Genomic DNA, 14,557 nt, shown 5'->3' on the forward strand with positions numbered 1-14,557 from the left:
CTGGCGATGACTTCTTTTAGGGGTATGTTCTTGAAAATACATATGGAAAGAAAAATCCCCATTCTATCAAGTTTGCTGTTCTTAATAAGAAATGCTCCTTGACTTGGATGTGACCATCTACACATCTGCTACAAATCATTCAATTACTCTTCTAGGGTTAAATATTGTAATGATTCCTTTAAAAACAGGCTAGCAAATGTTACATGTTAAACCCTCTACAAATTACACATACCTAGGCCTATCTTGGTTTTGAGCTTAAAAAAAAAAAATGTGCAGCTCAAAACCTTCAGCCACTGCAATTGAGGGGTTAGCCTGCAAGGCCTTTGACGGGGAGATAAAGAACAGGCTTTTCTCCACGCCCCCCTCCCTCCAGGAACACACCTTTTTTGTGTGCTCTGCCTAACCGAGGAATTTCCCGATTTCAGAGTGGAAGGAGGGAAAGCATGGTGGCTACAGGCTTTTACAGAGCTGGCTTCCAACCACAAAAGATTACATGAAAACAAAAAGCAAAAAAAACGAAGCTGGGATTCTCTGATCCACCGGAGGAAACGCAAGGCTTTCCGTGTTAGCAATAAAAACATCAATAACAAAAATCCCAAAGGGCCTGGGATTCCTTTGGTTTCTGTTTGGCATGAGAAGGGTATGTTTTCTTTGTCCTGTCCTTATCTACTGTACTCAGATAATAGTTTTACTTCATTCTTGTAGTCAAATTACTATTTTACTGTTGCTCAAAGCAGAACGGTATACAAGGTAGTCTTACATATGCAGAATGTTAGAATGTACCTTTTTGTAGGGATTGTTTTGGAAGAGTGGTCGTGCCTCCCAACCCCAACTCAGAAGCTGTCTCTGTAGCTGTGAAACTCAATGATTTTGCAAAATGGGTTCAGATGGGTGCTTTGTTTTTTTTTTAACTATCAGTTTATCTGGCCAAAGAGGTTTCTCTGAAGCCTTCATTGTAAAAATAGAAACGAGAGAATCTGCTAGAAATGGTTATCTTTTACTTTTTGGTTGTTTCTGGTTTAAAAGCAGATGCAATGCTAGCTCCTGTCTTTTGTGCAAATGGTGAGTGGGGCCGTGAAACCGAATTCCCCCAGCCAAGGGTTGACCAAGAGACTGGGCTTGACAGACCTCCCCCCCCCACAAGTCTTTGGCATTACAAATCTGTGGGGCAGCTGCACAGCTGGATTCCTAGGATAAGCAAGTTAGACTTTGGTTTAGGGGGCACAACTCTTGTAACCATTTAAATGCTGTTTCCCTAAGCTTTCAGGGCTATGGAGGAGTGGGGGAGGGGCAAGAGAGCACTTTAAGTACAAAAGATTTCAAACCAACCCATGACCTTCCTCGGGCATCTGCACGATCAAATTCCATATATTGTAACAGGGCGCCAGCCTATCAGGATCTCCGATTAGCAGGTCCTTGTACGCTCTTCAATGCACATAATTTTTTTTTTTTTTTACATGCAGATTAACAACGGCCTACCTTCAGAAGAAGGAAAAGGCTTCCTCTCAAATGAAATCAAGTCCAGGCAAGGGTGAAACTCAACACACAGAATGTGTTGGGTGGCATTGTTCTCTGGCTCCCAGAAGATGAGAGTTTCAATTTCATCATCTTGTAACACTGGCAAACACGATGCTGTGGTTGGCAAAATCTGCCGACTGCATGGGTCTTCCCAAACCTGGGCCGAGACGCGCTGCAACTCGGGCATCGTGGCACAGGCTGAAACTAAAGAACTCTCATGTGAGACAGTAATTCAACTCATTTGCATGAAAAGTCTCCAGGAGCAAAAGATCTTTTACAGTGTCCATCCCACGGGCGCCCTAGCACAGAGAACAATGGCTTCCTTAACGGAAGTTAATGCAAGGGGACACTGAGATTTCAAAGGAAAACCTCCTCTGTCCGCTTTGCAGACATTCACCAGTCCGCTTTAAAATAAAGCACTCGGGAGTGCTTCTGCTGGGAGTCTTCACGGCTCCTCCACTGATAGTTTGGTCTTCAGAGTTACAAGCAAACAAGAATGAGCCTTTTTAGGAGGTAATGGTGGCAGTTGTTGTTGTTTTTTTTCAGATCCTTCCATTTTGTCGGACTTCCAGTCAGCACAATTAGCTCGACATGGAGGTTTCTCTTGTTCAAAAAAAAAAAAAAAAAAAAAAAGAACCCTTTCAGTGGCGTGCTCGACTGTGCACAATATGGGCACCAGGACACAGGGCTGGGAAACAGCACACTTCATCTGGCACAGAAGGAATCGCGCTCTCTCCTCTCCCTCTCAGATGGGTGACGATCATCTCCCTTCCTGGCCTTTGGCTGGGTTTCTGTATGTATCTTTTTTGCCTGTGTTCTGTAAGCCATGACCACCTGCTGTATGTACAAAACTTGTGCTTGTTACATTCGTGCTTGTTACATTTCCCTTATAGAACTTAAAAGACCCAGCTATGACATCGTGTTTACTCAATATCATTCCCCCAGTTTAAAAAAAAAAAAAAACACCAACACCCTACATGAACCGAACATGCCATGCTTCAATCTGGCCCCAGTGGCTTTTTCTCTGAAAGCAAAACGTGTGTCTTTTTACACCAGGGCTTTCTTCCCACCCCAGGGGTGTCTTCCATTCTTTTGTGGCTCAGTTTAAGGCGAAGAGGGCTCCAAACCACTAACCAACAGAAGGGAGCCCTTTCTTCCACCTCCTGGGAGAATCTCAGATTGAATTTATCTGAAGATAGCTTGCTCTCTTCTTACTTATTTGCCACCATTTACGAGGAGGACAGCACAACCACCACCTTGGCTTCAAGATCCCGGGTAGAGAGGCTCACGGGCATTTTTTTTTTTTTTTTTTCTTTCCAACCATCTTTGGCGAGGCCTTGCTTCCTTCCACTCCAGTAAGTCGCGGCTTGGGGCCATGGAAAAGGACTGGGTGAGAGTCTCAAGTGTCCGTTTGAAAAAAGACAGCAAACCAGCCCCCCGCTCGGCCCCGTCCCCCAGCACCGCCACCAGCACCTCCGGGCCGGGCCGAGCCGGGCCGGGCCGCACCGCGCGCCCCGCAGCCGTCTACCCGGGGGGACGAGGCGCCGCCGGGCCGGTGGGGCGTCGCGGCCGCGGGCTTCGCGCTCCGCCGCCCGGCTCGGGCTCCCTTCCCCCACGGCGCCCCTCCCCCTCGCCGCGCTCCCTTTTGTTCGCTCGCCGCCCGCCCGGGCGGCCCGAGCGCTAGGCCCCGGCGTGGCCCGGGCCGAGCCACCGCCACCGCCACCGCCGCCGCCGCCGCGCGGCCTAGAGCCCGCGCCCGGGAGCGGGGGCCGGCGTCCGGGCGCACGGCGAGGCCGCGGCGGCGGGGGGAGCCCCAGGGTGGCGAGGCCCGGCTCCCGCTCTCGCACACAGACCCCGGCGGCGGGGAGGCGCGACACGCCCGTAGCATGGAAGCCGCCGCCGCCGCCGCCGCCGCCGTCGCCGCTCGCACGGCAGCGGGCGCAGCAGCAGCAACAGCAGCCGCCGGCGGCGGCGCGCGGAGCAGAGGTCGCCCGAGCCGCGGCCCGGACACCCGGGCTTGAGCGCTGCGGAGGCCCGCCCGGCCAGGGGGTGGGTGTGCGCTGGGGACAGGGGGCCGCGGGGGTCCGGGCGGACGGGGCGGGAAGGGGGGGGAGCGTCGGGCCCCTCGTGCCACCCCGCGGGGTCACGGCGAGCGCGAGGCTCAGGCCCCTTGGCCTGAGTGGCGGCGGCCTGTCCCACCCTGGCCTTGGGGACGGCCGGCCTTCGCGCCCAGCCAAGCTTCTGGAGGTGGGGGGCCTCCCCTCCCGAGGCAAAGGCCGGTGTGGCTAGGCCCCACCGGCTCCAGAGGGGGCCACGTGAGCGCGGGCTCGCCTCCCCCCGCCAGAGCTGCTTGTGCACAGATGATTATTTTCCCCCCAAGGCCTGGGTGCCCCCTCTTTCCCTGCTGCCCCTTGACTTGACCCCCTAGCGCCCCACACCTCAGCAGTGTACTACCCAGAGGTGAAGAAGGGATTTGGACGTCTCCCCCTCTCCATACCCCCCCCCCAGGTGCTTGAAAGAAGAGAAGGTTGGAGGAGGAGGAGACTGGGGGGGCTGCTGCTGCTGCTGCTGCTGGTGGTGGTGGTGGTGGTGGTGGTGACAGGGCTGGAGGAGAAGGACGGAAGGGAGGAGGGGGCTGGGTGGGGTGGGGGGTGACAGGCAGAGAGGAGCCTGGTCAACAAGCCAGCACCACTCTGCTCAGGAGGCCAGGCCGGCTCCTGCAAGCCGACGACGCATCCTGTGTGAGGAGACACACACATAGAATTGCTTTCTTGGGGGCTCTCTTTTGTCAGCCACCAACACAAGAGAACACACACTTGACACACACGTACACAAAGATCTGAGCCAGGTTGTGGGAGGTAAGTGGGGGAAAAAGAGAAGGAGGGGGAGAGAAAAAAAAAAAAAGCAGTGTCTGCGGTGGGCTTCAGGGTGGAGGGGAGGGGGATGAGCCCCGAGAGGCTGTTGGGGGGCTCGCGAGGTGAGCATTATTTCCAGGGCTCTGTGCTCGTGTGGAGGGGGCACACACAATGACCTTTCTCCCTCCTCAGGAAAGCCCTAAAAGGGAGAGGCAACCTCCCCCCACCCCCCCTCAGCCAGCTCCCAACCCTGTGCTGATGATTTTCAGGGACTTGTTGGCAACTCAGCGAGGGTTGCCATAGCTTTTTTATGTAGGGTGACCAGAACCGGCTGAAACTGGTTTGAGGCAGATCAGCTCCTGAACACAATGCAGTCACTGAGCTACTACAGTGGGATAGCAGCTTCCTCCCTTCATGGCAGCCAAAAGCAGAGGACCTTGCAGGAAGGTACCATGCCAACACAGTATGTAAACGCACACGTAGACACCACACAGCACTGGTACGTGACTAATGGCACCCTAGAAGAGCCTGTGTAGAGATGATGGGAGGAAGGTGCAGCTTTGCAGGGTCTCAGATGAGTTGGGCTTTGCCTGCCTTTTTTTCTTTTGCTTAAGGGATGGACAAGGAGCTGAGATTTATGACCCTTATTAAAGAAAAAAAAAAAGTATGTGCCTTATTAGGGTGGGGACACTTGGTTTGTGCAGTCTCTCTCTCTCTCTCCGTGTGTTTTTAAGGAAACAACCAGAATGAACTGATGGGTTTGTAATGGCAGTTTGTTGCTACTTTGCATGCCTTTTTTTCTCTTGCAGCCTATGTTCTGTTTTGTGCTTTTCCTTGTAGATGCTACTAAAGGGTGTTGGGGATACTTGGGACTATGATGAAGGCCAAAAGGTAACAATATTGTTCTAGGACACGAGCATAAATGCGTTCCAGTGATGCTGTCAGCCATACATGCTGTCTTTTTTTTTTTTTTTTCCTCCCTTGTAGGCCTGTTGACTGGGGCTGCTTTTAACCCTTTCCTATTTGCAGAGAATGCAACCGTGTGACAGTAACTGAGCACTGGTCCAAAGTCTTTTCAAAAGGTCAAGGTTCACAAGGTGAGATATGCTATTTTTAGCATGAATTTAAATATTAATTTGCACATCCATTCTGACACAGACCGACAGTGGATTGGTACCCTGGAAATGAGTGGGGTTCAGAGTGGAGACCACATACCTTTCACGTTATCCATGTTTAAGGGGTCCCACTGACTTTTTTGATGGTGTTGGTATCAAGGAGCGATCTGAATGCCTTCATTAAATCGCATGTGCCTGGGCATTTGAAAGAGGCAGGCCTGGAAAGGCATGTCTAGAGGGTGGTAGGCGGCTGGGCCTTGTGGAGAATGCACTGTTTTCTGCATAGAAGCAGTCCACATGGCACATTTTGCCCACAATTGTAAAAAAAAAAAAAAGAAAGAAAGAAAGAAAGAAAGAAGAGCTTCATCAAATCGAAGTAGCCCAGCCAGCTTTTTAGGATTGGAGGAGCCTGGAGGTAGATTCGTCTTTTGTTCATCCATCACCTCTCCTCTTTCCATGCTCTCCGTGTTGACCCGAAAGGTTTTCCAGTCAAGTGGTGGAATGTCTTTTATTGATTTGGGGGGCTGTCGACAGTGAGTTTGCCATGGGATTATTTGTGGCATACATTTCAGTGTGGAATGCTAGCGAAGGACTAGGAGGAACCCAGGTCTGTCGGGTTTTATCTGTGTAGAAAAGACTGTTAGCTTGCAGCTCCACTGTAGTGGGTGGTAGAGAATGTCTAATGCTTTACTGCAGTTAGAATTGGGCCGGCAAAAAAAAAAAATGGAGACTAGAGCTTGGAGAGGAGAGGAGAGGAGAGGAGAGCAGCAAATTAGCGAGGAACAAAGGCTGTGGGAGCTTCCAGGAGAACACTAAACGTTTTGCCTTGGGGGTTCCTTGTGCAAAGAACTGCAACTTCCCCAAACAGGAAACCAGTCACACCAGTCAGATCCAATATGATCTCAGCAGCAGAGCTGGTTCTGCCTTTCTTTCTGCTGGGTTGGTAAAAGTGCAGTCAAGAGGAGCCCATGGGAGACCTGATTGCAAATACATTTTCTCTCTTTGAAGTGCGTATCATGTCCTCTCTGGCTGCAGCAGACTAGTCTAGTCAGAAATGCGAACGAAGGAGCTGAGAATTGGTGAAGTTGTGTGCTGGCAGTGGTGGGCATCTGTCAGCAGTGGAGGGCATTAAGTATCCAGGGGGTTTTATTGTTGGAATTTCTAGGGGCGGCGGTGGGGGGGGGACGACGGGACACTGCAGAGAGTCGCCTGTGTGCTGGCACTGTCAGAAAAGGGGGAGACTAGAGTGCATGGCTAGCTCGGAATATTTTATGGAGTATTTAATAGAGATAAATGTGATCTCAGACGGATATACCAGCAAATAGCTTCCACGATGGAACACGGTTCTTTGCAAATCACTGTGCTAAAATTGGTTTTCAATTCTACCTCATTTTCGACTGCCAGAGTTCTGCAGACAATTGTGGTAGAGAGAATGCTTGTCGAGCATATCCTAATCTATACTGCGTGGTTGTTGGCCCCTGCATTTCTGGTGCCAACGAAAACTCAGATGGCTAATGTGATAAGCCTTAATTAGCTTAATACAATAAGCCATTCTATCGTTTAGTCCTTCATTCCTGTCTTTCTAGGGGCAGGGGTTTTTATTTAACTTTAACAACTCGCCCCTTGCAATGACCGTTTCTTGAGAATGTGTTTTAAAAAGCCCTTTTTAGGTACGGCATGTCATGGAATGTTCTGGTCTGGTGTACTCTCTTGGTGCTTTTAGCTTTGTTCTTTCCCCTCCCCCCCCAGAAGTCTCTCCTGAAAATAGCATTTGTTTTGCATTTAGGCCAGTCTTTCCAGCTGCAAATGCTGTTGGAGGCTGGGGAGCTGGTTCTCTGGCAGCAATCATGAGCTCATCTTGGATTGGAGCTGGCCTCAGGTGTTGATCTCACGCTGGGCTGTAACAAGGTAGCAGGCCCACATCTCTGGGGGGGAGAGGGACCCAGGGACCCAGAGCGTTCTGGAGAATAAGCAAGGGCATGCTCCTTCCTGGGAGAGCCGGGAGGGAACACCATGGCACCCATCCTGGAGCTGCAGCTGCCGCCTGCTTGCTGTTTCCTGAGGCGGTCTCTGAGGCGGACCTTCGGGCCTTCCCTGTCTGCAGCAGGAATGTGCGGGTTTGGCGAGAGCACACTGGAAAGAGAGTGTAACTGGGTGGTGAACACTTGCCTGTTTTCATCCCTTGCCTGATGTTGACTCATATTTTCCATGTTAAGGAGCACTCAATGCAAGGTTGTTGCCTTTTTTTTTTTTTTTTTTTTTTAACAGCTCACACTAACCTGGTTCAGGATTTCATTCTTTGTTCATAGACTCCCTTTCTCACGGTCCTTCCCTCCTGTCCTTCCTCCCTCTCCTCTTTTCTCTGACACCCCACCCACCTTGGAGACAGAGTTCATTATATAGCCCAGGCTGCCCTCAACTTCAGCCTTCTACCTGGACTCTTGAGTGTTGAGATTACAGACATGTGCCACCACACCTAGCCCAGCCCTGTGGCTCCTTTTTAAGAACAGTCTAGGAAGGAGGTAAACCTCATTTAAGTGGTCTTTTTTTTTTTTTTTTTTGCTTACACTTTTGGCTAGACTGAGTTACAGTGTTAGGATTTGGTCCCTGCCCCCCCCCCCCCCCCCCCCCCCCCGTCTTTGGAATCCTTCCTGAGCTTCTGTGTTCTGTGGGTTTTGAGTAACCTTGCCCACGTCCTTGGTAGAGTTCAGCCTTGCTGAGGACAGCTGGTGCAGAAGTTGCCCTGATGTGGAACCTTAAAAAGGAATGGTAGTACAAGGTGACAAGGATCTGAAGGCCATTTGGGGCCGCTCCTTCCTCAGCCCCCAGAGATCTTTCCTTCACAAACGGTCGGAACTGAAACAGCAGCCCTCACAGCAGCAGCAGCAGCAGCAGCACAGAAGCCCGTATGATGGTGTTAAGTATGTTTTAGGGATGATCACTAATGAAGGTATGGATTTAAGATGTTCAGTTTACACCCATGACATTTGCTCGCGTGTACAGTGGTTGGGTTTTGACATGCATGCAGAGCCACCTTCGAGTTGACCTAATCCATGCAGAATAACTCCGTCATGCTGCACTTCTTGCTGCCCCTTTGAGGCCACCCCTTCCCCACCTGAGCCCCTGGCAGCCACAGTCTGTCTCCCTGCAGTTCTGTTCTTTCCTGGCCATATTGTTTGAGTTTTCCCAGGATGCCCCCAAATGGCGTCTTCACTTGGCAAGATGCATCCACAATGCGTCCTTATTGCGTTGTGTATTGATTCTTGGTTCTTTTTCTTGCTGAGTACTATTCTGCTGTGTGGATATACCACGGTTTGTTCATCCTTTCTCTGGTTGAGGAACAGTATTGTTTCCAGTTTCAGGTGATTGTGGGAAAAACTACCACAAGTGTCTGGGTACAGGTTTTTTGCATCAGCATTTTTTTTTATTTTGTTGTAAATAGTTGGCAATATTTGGTACATGTGTGTGAATTTGAAGTGAATGGAATAAATTCAGCTCACTGTATCGTACGGAAGAGAACGACCTTGACAGCTGCAGTTAAGACTTTGCAGAGACAGAACTGGTGGCCATGAAGACACTGGAGAGAGAGATGCTCCTGATAACAGACCGCTCTAACGGGATGACATGCTTTATCACCCTGAACTAATCGGAATTAGCCAAAATGGAAACCGAAAGCTGCAAGTGGTGAAACAGCCTTTTATTTCTTCCGGCAGTGTTTTTCATCTCGAGACTAGTTTGTCAGTTTTGCTTGTTTTCCGTGAAACACCACACACTAGCAGAACTGAGATTTTGGAAAACGATCCCGCAGATCTCTGTTGAAATCTTGACTGTCTGTGGTTCTCTTCAAAAATGCCAGGTGTGTCTGCCATTTGAAGTCACGGCTCCCTTGCAGGGAGGTGTAGGGACTTGGGCACTGTCATGGCGATGATGGCGTGGAGAGACTTCAAAACAAGTCCTTTATTTTATTTTTTGAGACAGTCACCCTCGTTTATAGCCCAGACTGTCCTGGAACTCATTTTGTAACTGAGGCTAGTCTCTAACCCTTAGTGTTAGATTTCTTTCTTTCTTTCTGTTTGGGTTAAAATCATTTGAGTTCGTGAGGGAGGAAGCGAGAGCAGAGGATCAAATCACTCTGGGTCAGGCAGACGAGGCAGAGGCAGTGGTGGTGCTGAGGGAGGTGAACCCGGGAAGTGTCAGCTGTGCAGGTGTGAGGAGGTACCAGAGGCTTGATGGTTTTGGGCAGCAGGCGACATCCTGACGTGTTCTGGGGATGCTGAGGAAACAGGAGACCAGAGATTAGAGTAGGAAGTGGTCCACAGAGCTGTCACACAACTGACTGGCCATCCGCTGTCACTGTCTGGGAGAAGCCTTGAAGAGGGGGCTTCGCAGTGGAACCTGGAAAGTCCGTGAACATGTGGGGCTGGTCAGGGTTCAGGAAGAGCATGTATGCAATGGAGCAGTGATCGGAAGGTACAGGGAGAGCCTGGTAGGCGTGTGGTAGCCATATTGATGCCCCTGAGGCAGAGAAGGGCAAGCAAGGCGGATGAGGATCTCTCTGTGATCTGGACACTAGTATTAGCAGAAAGTTTTAGCCTTCGTCCCCGAAGTCTCGTGGGAATACCTGGAAATGGAATGGAAGCTGTTGAGGCTAGAGGTAAGGAGATCAAATGGGTCACCTGCAGCAGTTTAGGGAGAAAATCTGTGTCTTTACATTGAAGGCTAGGCACATTGCTTTCGAGAGCGGAGTGGAGGGGTAGTTCCGCAGGGGTCAGTGCAATATGGTGGCGCCTGACTGGATCTGGGGAGTGAGGGGGCAGGAGGGCTGACAGAGGGTCCCGGAGGTGACATGTTCCTGGCAGCTGGTCCTCTCTGTTCTGAGGTGACCACGTCAGAGGCAGAAGAGTGGTGGTGAAGATCCCTGATCTGTCAAGTTCAGGTTTGGGCACGGTTGCCTGGGACAGGGCCCTCTGCCTCTTAGCTCTTTTGGTGTGGCTAACTGGGCTAGAGGTCAGACTGGGCGGATGGCAGCATCACAGCTCTCAGTGGAGGAACCAGTTTGGAGATTACCTGTGGGTGCCTAAAACTCAGAGTACCGAGCCTTCTGTGCGGTAGGTTTTTCCTGTTCATATATACTTGTGAGAAAATGAGGCAGTTCTGGACACAAAGTGGAAACGAGAAGGAATAGAGAGATGCTTTTGTCTTTATGTGCTCTGAAAATGAGGAGAAAGGTAAAGTGAGTTGAAAGTGGTGAGAATAAGAGATTGACAGTAGTTTCTAATAACAGGGCAACATTGATAACATACTGTAATAAAGATTATTTAAAGCAGGAATTATTTTCTGGAATTCTTGCTTTAATATTTTCAGACTGTTGACCCTTATAACTGCAACCTTGGAAAGTGAAGTCACAGATAAGAGGAGATGTCTCATTAGCATAGAACAGAGGTAACAGAAGACAGGTGGGAACAGTTTGGGATTCCCTAAGAGAATGGCTTGGGCAGTAAAAGCATCAAGAGGACTTAAAATGCATTGTTTCAGAAAGTTGAGGTGGAGCTCAGGGGTGGCTGGCATGGGAGGGGTCTTGGGTTTCATCTTTAGCACTGTTGGAAACTGTTGGAGAGAGAACATCTTTAGGAAGGTACAAAACAGTTTCCACAGTTAACATCTGCAAGCACCAAGTATCTGGTGGGGTCTTTGTTGTTGTTATTTGTTTGTTTGTTTTTGAGACAGGGTCTCACTCTGTAGCTCTGGCCTCCAACTCAGAGATCTGCCTGCCTCTGCCTCCTGAGTGCTGGGATTAAAAATGTGCGCCTCTATGCCCTGCTTTTAGCCTGTGAGTTTTAAACTTAGATGATTTTAACTAATGCTGAGGCAATGAGATGAGCCATCCCATTGGACAGTGAGGAAACTGAGGCAAAGACTCTGGCTAAAGGAGCCCAGATCATGAGTGGTGTTAGAGGTAGGATTTGAGACATGCTCCCTGCTCCCTCCTACATGGATAGTACTGGGGTATGCTGGCTCAAAGGAGGTTCCCCAGAGACAGCAGGTACCACAGGCAGAGCTACTGAGCTGCTGAGGCTGGTGGGTGACTGTCCCCTGAGCTGCTGAGGCTGGTGGGTGACTGTCCCCTGAGCTGCTGAGGCTGGTGGGTGACTGTCCCCTGAGCTGCTAAGACTGGTGGGTGACTGTGCCCTGAGCTGCTGAGGCTGGTGGGTGACTGTGCCCTGAGCTGCTGAGGCTGGTGTGTGACTGTGCCCTGAGCTGCTGAGGCTGGTGGGTGACTGTGCCTGAGCTGGAGGCGGTGGGTGACTGTGCCCTGAGCTGCTGAGGCTGGTGGGTGACTGTGCCCTGAGCTGCTGAGGCTGGTGGGTGACTGTCCCCTGAGCTGCTGAGGCTGGTGGGTGACTGTGTGTGCCCTGAGCTGCTGAGGCTGGTGGGTGACTGTGCCCTGAGCTGCTGAGGCTGGTGGGTGACTGGGTGTGAGTGTGGGCTGGGGGTGACGTCCTGAGCTGCTGAGGCTGGTGGGTGACTGTGCCCTGAGCTGCTGAGGCTGGTGGGTGACTGTGCCCTGAGCTGCTGAGGCTGGTGGGTGACTGTCCGCTGAGGCTTCAGTGATGAGTTCGGAGATACACCAAGAGCCTTCTCAGCACACCCAGAGGAGAATATGTTCTCTGTACCAGAGCTGGTTCTAGAAATAGCACATTGGAAGGACGGAAGTTCTCCTGGGCACAAATTGGAAGCAAGAAGGAATAGAGAGATGCTTTTGTCTTTATGTGCTCTGAAAATAAGAGAAAAGCAAAGTGAATTGAAAGCGAGATGAGAATAATGCAACTATAAATAAACAGAGCGTTAAGAATTCTTTGGATCATCTTTTTCAGGCAGGACGTTCGAGAGGGAAGAGCAAATTCTGTTTGACCGACATCTGCAGACAGAAACATAATTTTAGAGAAATGCCGAGTGGCTTCCTTGGCTGTCACGGGCCTCCCCACTAAGGCTGCTGTCTGCTTGATGGTCTTTTGGCCCCCACACCAGTGTGTGTGGTTTTCACTAAAGTTGATTGTTACACCTTGACACAATTAGAACCTCCTGGCATGTAGAACAGTCCTGGAGACCTAAAGATAAACAGGTGTTTGCTCAACTTCAGCCTTTTCCTTTTGAGATGTAGACTCATTTTGGAGGCTGATTCTTGGGGCTAGTAATTGGCATAGTTTTTTGTGATTTCTGTTCGAAGGGATAGAGTATAGCGATCTGAATGCTATGACAAGAGTGTTGACAAGCTACATAGGTTGGATCATTCAAAGCCCACTGCTTTAATGGATCTCGTGGCTGGATTTAGTTCAGATGTAATTTATAATTTTTGCCTCATTTTTTACAGTTAACCCAAATGGAGGGCAGGCTTATCAGGTAGTTCAGAGTAGATAGGGATCCAGAACCCAGCCTCTGGACCCTCAACTAAGACTCCTTCCACCATGACTTTCTAATGTATCCCAGATTTTTATGTTTTGGTGGTATATAATTCTGCTCACATTTGAAATTTGTATTAGATGAACCTGAAAACATGAGTTAATAAACTTAAGCCTTCCATGGGGACTCCGCTAAGCTGAAGTTTAACAATTCTGATTATGTTTACATACTAGGACCAGGAGATTAAGTGGGGATGGTGATGCTCAATGTTTGGTTACTTCTGGGTGGGAAGGCCATGGAAGTGTTTAGATGCCTTTGTCAAAATCTCTGAGATTTCCTATTTGTGTAACCCTCTGTAATACAGACCTGTGTTCTATCCTTACGAGCTGTGGGACCTGGAGCTGCTTACTCCAACTCCAAACCAACCTCTCCCCCCCCCCAGCGTGGTTGTATACGTTACAACAGAGTGCTTGGTAAAGGCATGCACGGAGTCCTTCCCCAAATTGTGGCGGGGAGTCTGTGTTCCCTGGTCTTGCCATTTGAGGACAATGCCATTGTTTTGTACTATTTTGGAGAAGCTTGTGCTTCTGAACTATCTTACCTCATTTGCAAGTAGATATTTAATCTTGACGATGAAAATTCAGAGAATATGTATCATCTGTTTGTGCCTAGGGCTTCAGCTACAGCTGCCTCAGAGATGGTTCAGAGTGGGTGAAACATAGGCAAGAAGATGGTGTGCATGACCCAGCTTGGTTGGACTTTCTTCTTAGTTGGAGCTAAACCTTTGGTATCACCTTTCTTCCCTCATGGAACAACTCAACTAATGCACTAACTGTGGTCAAGACTTCTGTTTCACCTTGAACAGAACAAAACCCAGCTTTGCTGGGTGTGGTGTCTCAGGCCTTTAGTTTAAGTATTTGTCGGGGAGAGGCAGGAGTTCCAGGCCAGCCAAGGTTACATAGTGAGGCCCTGTCTCTAATAACCAAATATTCCAGTTTAGCAAATGTCTTCCTCTGGCATTCTCTTCATGTATTTATATGACAGCAACTACATGTTCATGTTTGCACATGAACCATAAATATAAGATACACTTGGAAATTGGGCCTGGCGTGCCTGCCTGTAACTCTAACATTGGGGGTTGAGGTAGGTAGTGTGGACTCAAGGTCATCCTCTGTTCAAGAATAGCCTGGATTACTTGAAAGAGACAGAAAGAGGCACATGATTTAAAGACTTAAAGGAAATGTGAACTATCTTATTAATTTTTTATATTGGTTATATGGTGAGCGAATAATATTGTGGTTAAATGCCCTCATACATTCCGCACACGGTCTGCCACATCCCACGACCTGGTGTTGAGTTTCATTTTACCCCTTCTCTCCTTTTTTTCCTCTCAAAAGTACTACTATTAGGAAATTTAAAACTGCATATGGTTCTCATGTTTCTTTTGGACAGGATGGTCTAGGATGTTGGGTGGACATCTGTCAAAATAGTTTTAGTGGTATAACTCCTGGTGCCTTCCATCATTCATGCTTGTTTAGTGGCCCTTTGGTTGGAAGACAGTAAGTACAATGACTGTGTTAGTGTCCCCTTGTGAGAGAAGTCTTGTCTTTCCTAGATGGAGCTAGCTTTCTCCCCCTGCGTTCCTAATCTGTCTCTTGGTCACAGGGT

The 14,557-nt window shown here is 49.5% G+C and overlaps 1 protein-coding gene across 13 annotated transcripts in view; it reads left to right on the forward strand.

Annotated features, from left to right (window-relative positions):
• Window positions 1–982: 982 nt before the first annotated feature.
• Window positions 983–14,557, forward strand: part of Znf532 (zinc finger protein 532) — a 122,209-nt gene continuing 108,634 nt past the window's right edge. Inside the window, exons 1-3 of one of the 13 annotated variants that reach the window (XM_028860594.2) lie at window positions 3,484–3,567; window positions 5,214–5,264; window positions 5,361–5,470. The gene's annotated coding sequence lies outside the window, so the exon portion shown is untranslated. Of the gene's footprint in view, window positions 2,874–3,479; window positions 3,568–4,156; window positions 4,377–4,438; window positions 5,265–5,360; window positions 5,471–7,274; window positions 7,397–14,557 lie in introns of those variants that run through there. The other 12 variants (XM_028860598.2, XM_037197179.1, XM_028860592.2 and 9 more) reach the window with 12 other exon arrangements.

Source organism: Peromyscus leucopus, chromosome 19, assembly GCF_004664715.2.
Source record: "Peromyscus leucopus breed LL Stock chromosome 19, UCI_PerLeu_2.1, whole genome shotgun sequence".
NCBI lineage: Eukaryota > Metazoa > Chordata > Mammalia > Rodentia > Cricetidae > Peromyscus > Peromyscus leucopus.